Below are 14,794 nucleotides of genomic sequence, written 5' to 3'. Positions count from 1 at the left end.
ATGTGGTGCATGTCGAAAGTAATACTAATCCTAACTTGATCAAGTTTGGATTGTACTACTTTCGACATGCACCACATGCATGTTGCCTTCACTTCAATCCAATCCATGTTCATTTCACCCACAGATATATAATAACTCTTCATGCTCGCATCATGCATCATCATAATAACAAGTCCTACTAATCATCATCATACAACTTCTACTCGTTATTAATAACAAGTCATACGATCATCATCCTCATAGTCATCAAACCAACCCTACTTAATTGTTCTTAGCACATGATCATCAGTATTATGCAGGACCTAAATACCCTATTTAAGGTAAAATAGCAAAAAACAATATAGACCGTGACTTTCCATTATGGAGAATGGAGATCATCCTGTCTCCAATTCTTGCGCAGCGCTTCCTTTTGCTTCCAAGAACCTCCTTACGACTCTCCATACATTTTTTCCATTCTCTGATTAGCATGTCTCCACTTCTTTTAGAAATCCGGTATGGACAGTTGAGATTCGTAGGATGACCTGGATATATGTTCAAAACACGAAGGCTGCCATTCTGATACATCAAATGAGGCACACAATCCTCTGGGATTCTCTGTTGAAAAACATAGTAATAACTTCATAGTTAGCAATGATGTACTAGTTTTAGAAGTATGCAAAAGATGCACGGGTGTCGTAATAGTAAAAAATCTTACCAGGGTATTTCCATGATAGTTACCGTAGTTCAACACGTGCACTAGTGGCACATATTGACCATAATGTTGAGGAGTTTGATTGTAGATATTGTAATTCTCAAGATCAGTACAAAATCCGACCAGATGATTTTTCTCCTGATAAGTTAACTCGGAGCCATCGGTGTAGTGGGTTTTGTCTACCATGTTCCACACATTGTTTGAACAATCAAAATAAGCTGTCAATGGAAATAAGCTGTCAACTATTTTGAAATAAACAATATAAATTAGTTAATAATTAACTATGTTTGAGAAACTCACATAGCGGTAGAACTGGAGGCGTATCAACAAGGATCCAAATGTCCATATTGTCTTGGTCGATGTCAGGATCACCAAGATCCATGGTGACAAGCATACCCTCATCAAAACCATACATCTTACAAAATGCTTCCCAATTTTTGCAACCAAAATGGGTTATGCTCTCAGCATTATACAGATTTACTTCAAAATCCACATCATGATGGGTCCTTAGGTGAATTTTCTTCGTTTCAAAATTTTCATGGTCTTCAAAATCCATCCTCTCCAAGACATAGCGTCTTGCATGGCATGGGATAAGCTATACTCGAATTGTAAAAGATGAAAATTACACATTGAAATAGTTGAAGTCATGCTTAATTACGAAAAAAAACACTTGTCGCCGTTGCGTACCGTTTCAACATCGAAGGTCTCCTCGAGCTTAATGCTGAAGCGCCGATCATCGTCCAGGTGAGGCCTGTCGCACAAACCTCGATCGTCGTGGCACCAGCCGCACTCCCTCGGGAGACTTTCATCGTCCGATGACGACATTTCCTACGTTCATAATTCAAAGATTAAACTTGTACAATTAAATATATGTACTACAAAAACTAAATTACATCATTATTATTCATCACGGGTTGACTATCGGTTTGTCGAGTCTTTTCTTGAAAACTCTCAGCTCACGTGGTGTATACATTCGACCGTTGGTGATGGTCGCTCCTCCATTTGTCCCCGAGTGCATTACACCAAAATGTCTAGCACACGGGAACGAAGGAGAAGCGATCCCCACGACAACAGTCGGGATTCTTCGTCCTCTCATATATATATGGTGGAACTCTCCCTCACTGATTCCTCTCTGACATTTGTGACCGTCGGTGATGGTAGCTCCTCCTTTCGTTCCCGAGTGCATTACACCAAATTGTCTAGCACACGGGAACGAAGGAGAAGCTACCCCACGACAACAGTCGGGATTCTTTGTCCTCTCATATATGGTGGAGACTCGACAGACTTAAAGTCAACCTGAAATATCGTTTAATTATCTTTCTAAAAAAGGATTTGGCTGGTCTCACCTCTAGGTCGGAGGGGGTCGGTGACGGGGACGACGGCGGGGATGATGGAGGGGGCCTCCTAGATTTCTGTGACAACAAAAACCCTATAAGCTATCAACTAATCATATGCATACGCCTTGCATAGTGCTCTCCAATTTTAGCATTCAAAGTAGGAGTAGTTTTCCAATTTGAGCATTCAATAAGCAAAACCAAATCGTAAAATAAAGTAGTATTCAAATTAGCATGCATTTAATTATAAGCAAAACTACATCATCTCTTCCGTCCGTACATCGTCAAATATTATCACTAATACACCTCGAATACTATCATACATATATATAGCATCGCTACTACAATTATAACCGTAGCGCCCGACGGGTATCGGCGCGGGCGGTGGACACCCAAAGGGAAGGAACCATCACAGGATCATAGCTCCAGTGAGATCCCTGAAGAACCTGCCAGGTATTGTCGAACCTATCCTCCAACACAACCATGTAGCTACGGACGTGCTCGTCCTCCTCGCTGACACGGTGACGTACCACCTCCGCGGTGTCCGGAAGCCTAGGCACCGTCACTGGCCCACGCGACCGCCACCAAACAAGGATCGGGTCAACGACGGGCTGGCTCCTCACCAACCTACGCCCCTCGGAAGGTAGCACCTCCCAATACCAGCCCGGCGGAGCCCAGTCCCGGACATGGCCCCTCTGATCAAGGTGGCCTCCTCCGCCGAATTGACGACGAGGATGCGGGATAGGCATCGTCGACGTCGATGCGTGAATAATTGCTTGAACTAAAAAAATAAACTAGTTCTATTAATTTTCTTACTAAAAATAAACTACTTCTATAGTAAAATAAAGTAGTTTTATTAAATCAACTAGTTCAACTACTAATTAAGCACTTACTATAAATAAAATAAAGTAGTACTTACTAAAAATAAACTACTTTAAAGTAGTTTTATTAAATCAACTAGTTCAACTACTAAGCACTTACTATAAATAAAATAAAGTAGTACTTACTAAAAATAAACTACTTCTATAGTAAAATAAAGTAGTTTTATTAAATCAACTAGTTCAACTACTAAGCACTTACTATAAATAAAATAAAGTAGTACTTGCTAAAAATAAGAAGTTATCGGGGAGGGGGTATATCGACAACGACATACCCGATAAAAAATAAGAAAAGGAAGAAGAAGAAATAAAAAGAGGAGAAGAAGAAAAAAAAGGAGAAGAAGAAGGAATAGAGGAGAAGAAGAAAAAATAGATTTTAATCTATTTTTTTCTTCTCCTCTATTCCTTCTCCTTCTCCTCTTTTTTTCTTCTCCTCTATTCCTTCTCCTTCTCCTCTTTTTTTCTTCTTCTTCGTCCTCTTCTTATTTTTCTTCTTCTTCCTTCTTCCTCTTTTCTTCTTTCCTTAATTTCTTTCCTCGACGACCCTAACCCTAAACAGTACAACTAACTACAACGACTTCGCTTGCATACATATGAACAAATATGATCGATCATCTATGAACAATATAAAAACATCATATGATATATGAACAAAAAAAATCACATCTATGAACAAAAAAATCATCTAATCATATATTTTTTAAGGCGGCCACGGCGGCGGCGGGGGGGGGGGGGGCAGGGCAGGGGCGCGGGGGCCGGGGCTCACTGGGGGCGGCGTCGGCGACGGCGTCGGGGCAGGGGCGGCACGGACCGGGGCGGTGACGACGCGGGGCGGCGCGGCGACGGCGTCGGGGCAGGGGCGGCGCGCGGCGACGACGTTGGGGCAGGGGGCGGCGGCGCGGCGATGGCGTCGGGGCAGGGGTGCGCGCGGCGACGGCGTCGGGGCAGGGGAGCACGCGGCGACGACGTCGGGGCAGTGGGAAGAAGAACTGAAACGAAAATTTCACAAGTGTGGCTTATATAGGCAGACCTTTGGTCCCGGTTCGTGGCAGCAACCGGGACCAAAGCACCCCTTTAGTCCCGGTTGGAGCCACCAACCGGGACCAAAGGTCGCTTTTCAGCAGCCCAAAGGGCGGGAAGCAGAGGCCTTTGGTCCGGTTGGTGGCACAAACTGGGACTAAAGGGTGCGCATTGGTACCGGTTGTTGGCACGAACCGGTACCAATGTATGCCTTTAGTACCGGTTGGTGGCACCAACCGGGACTAAAGGCCTTGTGCTGCCCGCATCGCGACACGAAAGTTTAGTCCCACCTCGCTAGCTGAGGGAGCTCGAGGGTGGTTTATAAGCCCCACTCCCGCTGCCCTCTCAAGCTCCTCTCAAATGCAGGCTTTTGAGCCTAAACACACTGTATCTGCCTGTGGACCTATTGGGCCTTCAACGGGCCTGAATCCTGGCCCATGGGTGGGTTTCTAGTCGTATTCAGGCCGTGGTGGCCCAGTAGGTGGCGTTTTATTTTATTTTTTCCCAGTTTATTTATTTTCTTTTTTGCTTTATTTATTTCATTTTGTTTCTACTTACAACAAAATACTTATTTATTTTATTTTATGATATTTCTTTTTGCTATTAAAGTTTCTAACAAAAAAAGTTCTTTATGAAAATTCTTTTTGCTTTTAATGATTTTGAACAGAAAAAACTTTGATAATTTGAGTTGCATCAATTTTATATAATTTTAGTTTCAGTAATACTAGAGGTTGCTTATAATGTTTTCAACAGAAAATACGTTGATAATTTTAGTTTCATAAATTTTATTTATGTTATTAAAGTTTTTTTATTTTGTTTCTACTTATATATTTTATTAAAGTTTATTTTATTCTGTTTCTAATTACTTATTTTTTAATGATATTTGTTATTTTCCATGCATTTACTGATTATTTTGAGCTATAAGACCCTGAAATTGAAAAGCACTACAAATGAACTCTGAAAAGGTTGAAAGTTGGCATGGTATAATCATTTCACCCACATAGCATGTGCAAGAAAGTAGAGAGGATTACGACAAAAACTGGATGCACTTCGTGTACAAAACGGACAATCTTTCGAAGTATCAGGGTTTCATACGGAAACTCGTCTGTTACAAAGGGATTTCATTTTTTAGAACTTATTTAAACTCCATAGTTTCTCTGTGTTCAAAATGCACCATTCAAAGCCACATCATCAATTTTCAACCCTTTCTGACTTCATTTGTTATTTTTCATGCATTTACTGATTATCTTGAGCTATAAGACCATGAAATTAAAAAGCACTACAAATGAACTCTGAAAAGGTTGAAAGTTGGCATGGTATCATCATTTCACTCACGTAGCATGTGCAAGAAAGTAGAGAGGTTACGGCAAAAACTGGATGCACTTCGTGTACAAAACGGACAATCTGTTTCGAAGTATCAGGATTTCATACGGAAACTCGTCTGTTACAACAGGCATTTCAAATGAACTACGAAAAGGTTGAAAGTTGGCATGGTATCATCATAATAGTTATGGGGAGAAAGTCTTCACTTTGCACATGCTTATTGCGCCGTAACCATGGATAATCTTCATCGTTTATCAGGATGATTGGATCAGCCTTGACTTTGAAGGGAGGAATTTCATGAAACTTTTCATAATCTTCAGACATGTCTGTCTTGCCCTCCACTCCCACAGTGTCCCTTTTTCCTGAAAGAACTATGTGGCGCTTTGGCTCATCGTATGATGTATTCGCTTCCTTATCTTTTATTTTTCTCGGTTTGGTAGACATGTCCTTCACATAGATAACCTGTGCCACATCATTGGCTAGGACGAATGGTTCGTCAGTGTACCCAAGATTGTTCAGATCCACTGTTGTCATTCCGTACTGTGGGTCTACCTGTACCCCGCCTCCTGACAGATTGGCCAATTTGCACTTAAACAAAGGGACCTTAAAATCATGTCCGTAGTCAAGTTCCCATATGTCCATTATGTAACCATAATATGTGTCCTTTCCCCTCTCGGTTGCTGCATCAAAGCGGACACCTCTGTTTTGGTTGGTGCTCTTTTGATCTTGGGCGATCGTGTAAAATGTATTCCCATTTATCTCGTATCCTTTGTAAGTCAATACAGTCGAAGATGGTCCCCTGGACAACGAGTACAGCTCATCACAAGCAGTGGTGTCACCTCTGAGACGTGTTTCCAACCAACTGCTGAAAGTCCTAATGTGTTCACATGTAATCCAGTCATCACACTGCTCCGGGTGTTTGGAGCGCATACTGTTCTTGTGTTCATCGACATACGGGGTCACCAAGGTAGAGTTCTGTAGAACTGTGTAGTGTGCTTGAGACCAAGAATGCCCGTCCCTGCATATTATTGAGTCCGCTCCTAGCGTGCCTTTTCCAGTCAGTCTCATCATACCGCGATTTAGGGAGACCTATCTTCTTAAGGCCAGGAATGAAGTCAACACAAAACCCAATGACATCCTCTGTTTGATGGCCCATGGAGATGCTTCCTTCTGGCCTAGCACGATTACGGACATATTTCTTTAGGACTCCCATGAACCTCTCAAAGGGGAACATATTGTGTAGAAATACGGGGCCTAGAATGAATACGGGGCCTAGAATGACAATCTCGTTGACTAGATGAACTAGGACGTGCGTCATGATATTGAAGAAGGATGGTGGGAACACCAGCTCGAAACTGACAAGACATTGCGCCACATCACTCCTTAGCCTTGATATGATTTCTGGATCGATCACCTTCTGAGAGATTGCATTGAGGAATGCACATAGCTTCACAATGGCTAATCGGACGTTTTCCGGTAGAAGCCCCCTCAATGCAACCGGAAGCAGTTGCGTCATAATCACGTGGCAGTCATGAGACTTTAGGTTCTGGAACTTTTTCTCTGGAATATTTATTATTCCCTTTATTTTCACGAGAAGCCAGTCGGGACCTTCATACTGAGGAGGCATTCAAAAAAGATTTCCTTCTCTTCTTTGGTAAGAGCGTAGCTGGCAGGGCCTTCGTACTGCTTTGGAGGCATGCCGTCTTTTTCGTGCAAACGTTGCAGGTCCTCCCGTGCCTCAGGTGTATCTTTTGTCTTCCCATACACGCCCAAGAAGCCTAACAGGTTCACGCAAAGGTTCTTCGTCACGTGCATCACGTCGATTGAAGAGCGTACCTCTAGCTCTTTCCAGTAGGGTAGGTCCCAAAATATAGATTTCTTCTTCCACATGGGTGCGCGTCCCTCAGCGTCATTCGGAACAGCTAGTCCGCCGGGACCCTTTCCAAATATTACGTGTAAATTAGAGACCATAGCAAGTACGTGATCACCGGTATGCATGGCGGGCTTCTTCCGGTGATCTGCCTCGCCTTTGAAATGCTTGCCTTTCTTTCGACATTGATGGTTGGTCGGGAGAAATCGACGATGGCCCAGGTACACATTCTTCCTGCATCTGTCCATGTATATACTTTCGGTGTCAGCTAAACAGTGCGTGCATGCGTGGTATCCCTTGTTTGTCTGTCCTGAAAGGTTACTGAGAGCGGGCCAATCATTGATGGTCACGAACAGCAACGCCTTTAGGTCAAATTCTTCCCCCATGTGCTCATCCCACGCACGTACACCTGTTCCATTCCACACCTGTAAGAGTTCTTCAACTAATGGCCTTAGGTACACATCAATGTCGTTGCCGGGTTGCTTAGGGCCTTGGATGAGAATTGGCATCATAATGAACTTCCGCTTCATGCACATCCAAGGAGGAAGGTTATACATACATAGAGTCACGGGCCAGGTGCTGTGATTGCTGCTCAGCTCCCCGAAAGGATTAATGCCATCCGCGCTTAAAGCAAACCATACGTTCCTTGGGTCACTTGCAAACTCAGCCCAGAACTTTCTCTCAATTTTTCTCCACTGCGACCCATCAGCGGGTGCTCTCAACTTTCCGTCTTTCTTACGGTCCTCACTGTGCCATCGCATCAACTTGGCATGCTCTTTGTTTCTGAACAGTCGTTTCAACCGTGGTATTATAGGAGCATACCACATCACCTTCGCAGGAACCCTCTTCCTGCGGGGCTCGCCCTCAACATCACCAGGGTCATCTCGTCTGATCTTATACCGCAATGCAACGCATACCGGGCATGCGTTCAAATCCTTGTACGCACCGCGGTAGAGGATGCAGTCATTAGGGCATGCATGTATCTTCTCCACCTCCAATCCTAGAGGGCATACGACCTTCTTTGTTGCGTACGTACTGTCGGGCAATTCGTTATCCTTTGGAAGCTTCTTCTTCAGTATTTTCAGTAGCTTCTCAAATCCTTTGTCAGGCACAGCATTCTCTGCCTTCCACTGCAGCAATTCCAGTACGGTACCGAGCTTTGTGTTGCCATCTTCGCAATTGGGGCACAACCCTTTTTTGTGATCCTCTAACATGCAATCGAACTTCAGCTTCTCCTTTTCGCTTTCGCACATTTCCCTTGCATCAACAATGACCCGGCGGAGATCATCATCGGGCACATCGTCTGGTTCCTCTGGATCTTCAGCTTCCTCTTGATCTTCAGCTTCCCCCGTTGCAGCATCACCGTATTCAGGGGGCACATAGTTGTCATCGTCCTCTTCTTCTTCGCTGTCTTCCATCATAACCCCTATTTCTCCGTGCTTCGTCCAAACATTATAGTGTGGCATGAAACCCTTATAAAGCAGGTGGGTGTGAAGGATTTTCTTGTCAGAGTAAGACCTCGTATTCCCACAATTAGGGCATGGACAACACATAAAACCATTCTGCTTGTTTGCCTCAGCCACTTCGAGAAAATTATGCACGCCCTTAATGTACTCAGAGGTGTGTCTGTCACCGTACATCCATTGCTGGTTCATCTGCGTGCATTACATATAATTATGTGTGTCAAAAGTAAGAAAATTAGACAAGTATCTATCTAAAGTAAGATTTTTTTCTTTCAGAAAGAAGATAAGAACAAGAGGCTCACCACGGTGATGCCGGTGACGAGATCGGCGCGGGCGATCGACGACGGTGAAGACGAGGACGGGGCGTGACGGACCGCTAAAGCTAGACAAATCTCGGAAAAAAGGGAGCTCGGAGGTCGAGCTTCGAGAGGAGAAAGCTTAACTAGTGTGGCTCGGGCATTTCATCGAACACCTCACATGCATAAGAGGTGAGCTAGAGCACCCAAATGCCCTTCCTCGCCGGCCAGCAAAAAACAGAGCACTGTGGAGTGCTCTGCTCGCCGGCGATGGGGTATATATAGGCAACTAATTTGTCCCGGTTCGTGGCTGGAACCGGGACTAAAGGCCATCCTTCTGTCCCGGTTCATGCCACGAACCGGGACCAATGGTTGTGGGCCAGGAGCGAGGCTCATTGGTCCCGGTTCGTGCCAAGAGCCGGGACAAATGGGCCCAGACGAACCGGGACCAATGCCCACGAGGCCCCGGCCGGCCCCCTAGGCCCACGATCCGGGACAAATGCCTCCACTGGTCCCGGTTCGTGGCAGAACCGGGACTAATGGGCTGGCCAGGCCCGAACGAAAGCCCATTTTTCTACTAGTGCGTGCACGCCCTGTAAACTGAGAGAGAGGGAGTAAGTAGTTTCGTAAAACTGTAGTATATATCTCTAACATTCCCTCCGTACCGGTGCATAAACTCATCTTAGGTTGTGCACAGCGACCAAGGTGTAGGGAAAACGAGAGAACTTAATGTTTATTTGCTAATTAATACCAACGTATGCAATGAACTGACCACCGCATGCCATGCTAGGTAGTCTCAAGTCATTGAAAACATACACGCTTCACATCTTTTATTGGTTGATTCTTTTATTCATGTCAAAAAACAAAAAACGAGATGGAAGTTAATGCACCACGATGTTTACAAATTATTTGGTTTTTGTAATGTGCCTAATGCACCGGTACGAAGGGGGCACAGTGGATCTTTTTAGTACTACTTCTGTTTCTAAAGTAAAACATTTTAGCAGCGAAATTTAAATTGCTAAAACGTCTTGTATTTAGAAACAGATGGTGTTTTGCGAAAGAGGTTTGGACTTTTTTTTTTTCTGAACCAAAACGAGAAAAACCATGGTCTTAAAAAACTGAAATATTCATTATCCGGAACATTACATTGTGGGGTTTCAGATTGCCGCGAGGTGAGAAGAACTTTGCTGCAAAAGTCGGGCTTGGTACGAAAAATGAAGTCGTGCTACAATTGGATCACACCCGAACGTGCACTTCTCTTTTCCCACATGTACGTGCGTACCGTGTGACAAGTCTTTTCTTTTCCCACACCACACCACACGTACACGTGCGTATCAATCACACTCATCGACCACGTACGCATCCATCCCCGATCTCTCTCGTCAGTGAGCTGTACTACAGTAGAGTACATCACGACATGTACATCCTGTTTATCGACGATCTCTTCTTTCCCATATAATGTTTGTGTAGCTAGTAGACCAGTGGTAGTAGCATAGTACGCGACTTGAGTTCTCTAGTCAAGCAAGCATGCAAAGGGCCAGCCGGCCGGCGCCCATGACCTGCCTGACCGATGCATGCTACAGCGCTCTATATGTAGCAGCATCGTCATCAGTACTTCAGTAGTAGATAGATGGATACTGCTCTTTGCCATCGCATCCATGCATTATCGGTCGCCACCTGCTTTTTCCCCTTGCCAATTATTAGCATCGCCACCTCCTGCAGGCAGATCTTCGAGTTAAAAGCACCATGAGTCCTACAACTTGTATCGAATGTGATGATTTGGTTCTAAAACTTGCATTTTGACCCTACCCAGTCCCAGAACTTGCATCAAATGTGCAAATTTGGTCCTGACAAATCACATAGCGCCATGTGGACGCGTGGGTGCCGACCCGGTCAGCGCGCGGCATTTTGCAAAGAGGCCCTTGCCTTTCGTCTGAATCAACCCGCACTACAGGTTGCTTCTATGGTAAGTTTCTTTTCGGCCCATAACTGTCACTTAGTAAACGTTAGTCACTTCTCTGCTCACTGCGTGGTGTGCCACATTGTAGTTGCTGCAAAGAGTGAATGACATGGTTACCTTAATAGATGTGCATCAATGATACACTAAAAAATGCGGAAATTTAGAGGAGCGGACTAGCTCGCCCGCTCTCGTTATCAGCAACCATATCATCGTACTGGGATGAGAGCCATGACAGGTATTGTCAGGTGTATAGAAGGTAGGAAGAAACGTATTTTGAGCCATATAGTGTGCTGGGGGACCCACTGCAACAGCAAACGTCCGTTTGGCACATGACGGATCCGTGGTCATGTGGCCTACGTGCGACCCACCACTCATGACACCTACTACTAGTAGGAGTAATTAGCAAGGCTTGGTTAATACAGTTCTATCCAATATTTTAATACTCAACTACGCGTGCTGGGCTGAGACACATGGTTACAATCACAGTAACCCCACTGATCTGTCTTTTTTTTGCGGGGACCCACCGATCTGTCACGCACACTGATACACTACAACACGAACTACTAAACTTTGACCTTAAATTTTATTACGAAACATAAATTATATGCCATAAAAATTATATTCATAGATTCATATTTAAAGTAGTTTTCGATGATATTATTTTTTATTACATGTAAATTATATCTTCCTAGCTAAATCTGTATTCAAATATTGACCCAAAATATGAGAGGGTGCTAATAAACCCAGATAGAGTTAGTAGTAAATAATTATCATTAGACGCAAACACGCTTTTGTTCAAGCTCGAATATCTCCCAGCGCGACCCCAAATCCAATCCTCTCCCTAAAATGGGCCAAAAGAGGCGTAACTTGAGCATCATAAGTACCAGGTCTTCAAAAGCTGATATTTTGCATTTGACTTAATTAGCTACAAAATCGTCGCCCTTTTAAAAATAAAAGTACCACATAGTCAGGATTTCAAAATACATATGCATGGAAAAAATAGAAATAGACATGTCTATATGATAAAATTTGCCACAAACATATACTTTTTTCATATATTTATATCTCTCTAACACAACTTTTTTTAGCTATGCTCTAAAATAAATAAACTGCCACAAAAATTGTCATGTCTAAATGATAAATATTGCCACAAAACATGTAAAACTCATTTCATACATTTATATATATCTAACACCAAATAGCTCCCATGTTACAAAAAAGTACAAGTACTGCATATCTATGGTTTCACGTACGTAGTTAACACATGTAAGTTGTCATGCTCTAAATAACAAAATTGGCATGCGTTAATTGATGAATTCACCATACTATAAATAATAAACCCATCACGCATACATGATTGCAAAATTTTAGGGATAACATATAAAAGTGGATGTGATTCTAAATTCAAAATGTATCACATGTATAGGAACTTCATACGTATGGATACACACCAAAAAAACATTTGTATTGCTTTGCCATGGCGACATAATTTAAGCTGACATGGCATCAAATTTTAAGTTTCCATGGTGTACACAATAAATTTTCCATGGTCAAATAGAAAAAAAATAACTACACACGAAAAATTGTCATTGTACAATACAAAGGTGAACATGGTTACACACACACACAGGTGAATAGTAATTTTCACAAAAATAATAGAACATTGTAAAAAATCGAAAATTGTGATGTAGCAAACCTAGTCGACTATTCAACTCATGTGTGAAGTTAAGCAAAGTATTAAATCCCATGGTATTGTTGGTGAAGAAAATACAATTGGGACAATACTATTCATCAACAGTGTCTTTTTGGGGTAAATAAAACAATGTTTTTTTATATAGCTTCGATTTTCTCTTTTTGCCTAGATTACCACCGTTCTAATTTATTGGTGAAACGTCATACGCGAGTATACCGGTTGACTATACATATTACAAAAAAAGTGTTTTTTTTGTTTTTTTTCTAGTTTTGTTTCTTCTGGACATACTATTCAATAAAGGGCACGTATGGAACCATGTTCACAAAATCCGCATCTTGGCAAACATTCATTTATAAAACATATGTGAAGTATCGATGGCAAAATTTCATTTTGAAAACATATACAAAGTAATAAACAGTTGCCATGGAAATATTAATTTTTGAAACATATGCCTCTAATAATAGTTGCAATGGAAAAATTCGTTTCAAGACCTATCTTGTAACATATACTCCCTTTGTCCGGAAATACTTGTCGAAGAAATAGATGTATATAGACGTATTTCAATTCTAGACATGTCCATTTTTATCCATTTCTTTAACAAGTATTTTCGGACGGAGGGGGTAATTGCCATGGCAAAACTCATTTTCAAAAGATATGCATTGTGATGAAAGTTCCCATGGCAAGAACCATTCGATCGTATCATTTTCGAGAGATTTGATGATCCGTGGTGAAGTTGTGCGAAGAACAAGAAAATGGTATTCTCGGCTCACTCGGCTCACCTAACAAATTGTGAGCCTCTTTTTCGCAGGGACGGATCTTCGTGCTGCTCCTCGCTAGCTGTCAATCTGAAGCATATTCAGGGAAACATTATTTAATTAGTTCGCATGCAAAAAAAATTAGATATACGAGATACTGAAGCTACTCACTCTGACCGCTGCATGCTGCTCCTCGGTAGCTATGCCGTCACGTTAGCGGTCTGCCAAATGACACACCATCAGATATCTCCCCTATCCGCATAGCTTCCCGTTACCACTCTAGAAACCTACTAAGTTCAAAACAACAAATGATTCCAATTTTATGCTTGTGCTACTGTTCTACAAATGCAATCAATACAGCGTGCGGGCGCAACTTGATTCAAACGAAAGGCAGGGGCCTCTTTGCAAAATGCCGCGTGCTGACCGGGTCGGCACCCACACGTCCACATGGCGCTATGTGATTCGTCAGGACCAAATTTGCACATTTGATGCAAGTTCTAGGACTGGGTAGGGTCAAAATGTAAGTTCTAGGATCAAACCATCACATTCGGTGCAACTTGTAGGACTCCTGGTGCTTTTAACTCCAGATCTTCAGTACTAATACATGCTCTGCTTAATCGACTTGTTCTTTCACATATGAGTGCATTGTCATGTGAAAAAAGTACACTTGATTTACATGAGCTTTTCTGAGAGAACGTGACTAGACTTGTGTTTTGGGGTAACTTTGCTGCTGGCAATCTGCAACTTGGTATATATGTGAATGTAGAAAGAAGTAGTAAGTAGGTAAAAGAAGGCGGGGTACGGGCAATGTAGCTATACTACATAGTACGTTGGCAGCAATAATGGCGGGAAATGACAAACGGCCGAAGATTCACTCGCTCTGCCAAACTTTTGCTGCACGCACGCACACACACATGACACACCCTGACTGAAAGCTGACAGCTCATCACTTCTATTTTTGACGGGCACAGTCCATCACTTTCAATTTCGAAAAGAGTAGGGAGTCTCGGAATGAGAATGAGTTTAGTCGATGATGGATAAACGTGCAAAGCATTTAATCAACGACACGCAACGCAAATGCAGGCTCTTTCCATTAGCTAGTCGATGATTCCTGGCTTAACTGTCATGCCAAACCGAGCTGGAGTACGTATGTAAGATCTAATCTAACAGTGGTATACCGTGGAATGTACACAAAGAGGAAGAAAATGTCGAGCAAAAAAAAAGCGACAAACTCTAATGGCCATCAGGCACGTGAGTGCACAAGTAAGTAACCTCGACGACAGAGCTAGACAGGCAGCAGCATGCAGCTGACCACTATCATGGCTTCTCGAGCGCCAGCTGCTGCTCGTCCGGGCCGACGGAGTTGTGCCCCTCGGACGGGCCGGAGGGCGGGATGAGCCTGGCGCGCGGCAGCTCGTAGCCGCCGCCGCCGCCCATCGGCGGCCACCTGTTGCCGGCGAAGTCGACGATGCCTGATCTCGACCCGTCGACGGCCAACAAGACGCCGGCGG

The 14,794-nt window shown here is 43.3% G+C and overlaps 1 pseudogene; it reads right to left on the bottom strand.

The window, feature by feature from the left end:
* Positions 1–9,167: 9,167 nt before the first annotated feature.
* LOC120975082 (small nucleolar RNA SNORA57) lies at positions 9,168–9,299 on the bottom strand (annotated as a pseudogene).
* Between the last annotated feature and the right edge of the window lie 5,495 nt (positions 9,300–14,794).

The sequence above is a fragment of the Aegilops tauschii genome, chromosome 2 (genome assembly GCF_002575655.3).
Source record: "Aegilops tauschii subsp. strangulata cultivar AL8/78 chromosome 2, Aet v6.0, whole genome shotgun sequence".
Classification (NCBI taxonomy): domain Eukaryota; kingdom Viridiplantae; phylum Streptophyta; class Magnoliopsida; order Poales; family Poaceae; genus Aegilops; species Aegilops tauschii.
The sequence above is the reverse complement of the archived record's forward strand: the minus strand, read 5'-3'. Positions and strand labels throughout refer to the sequence as shown.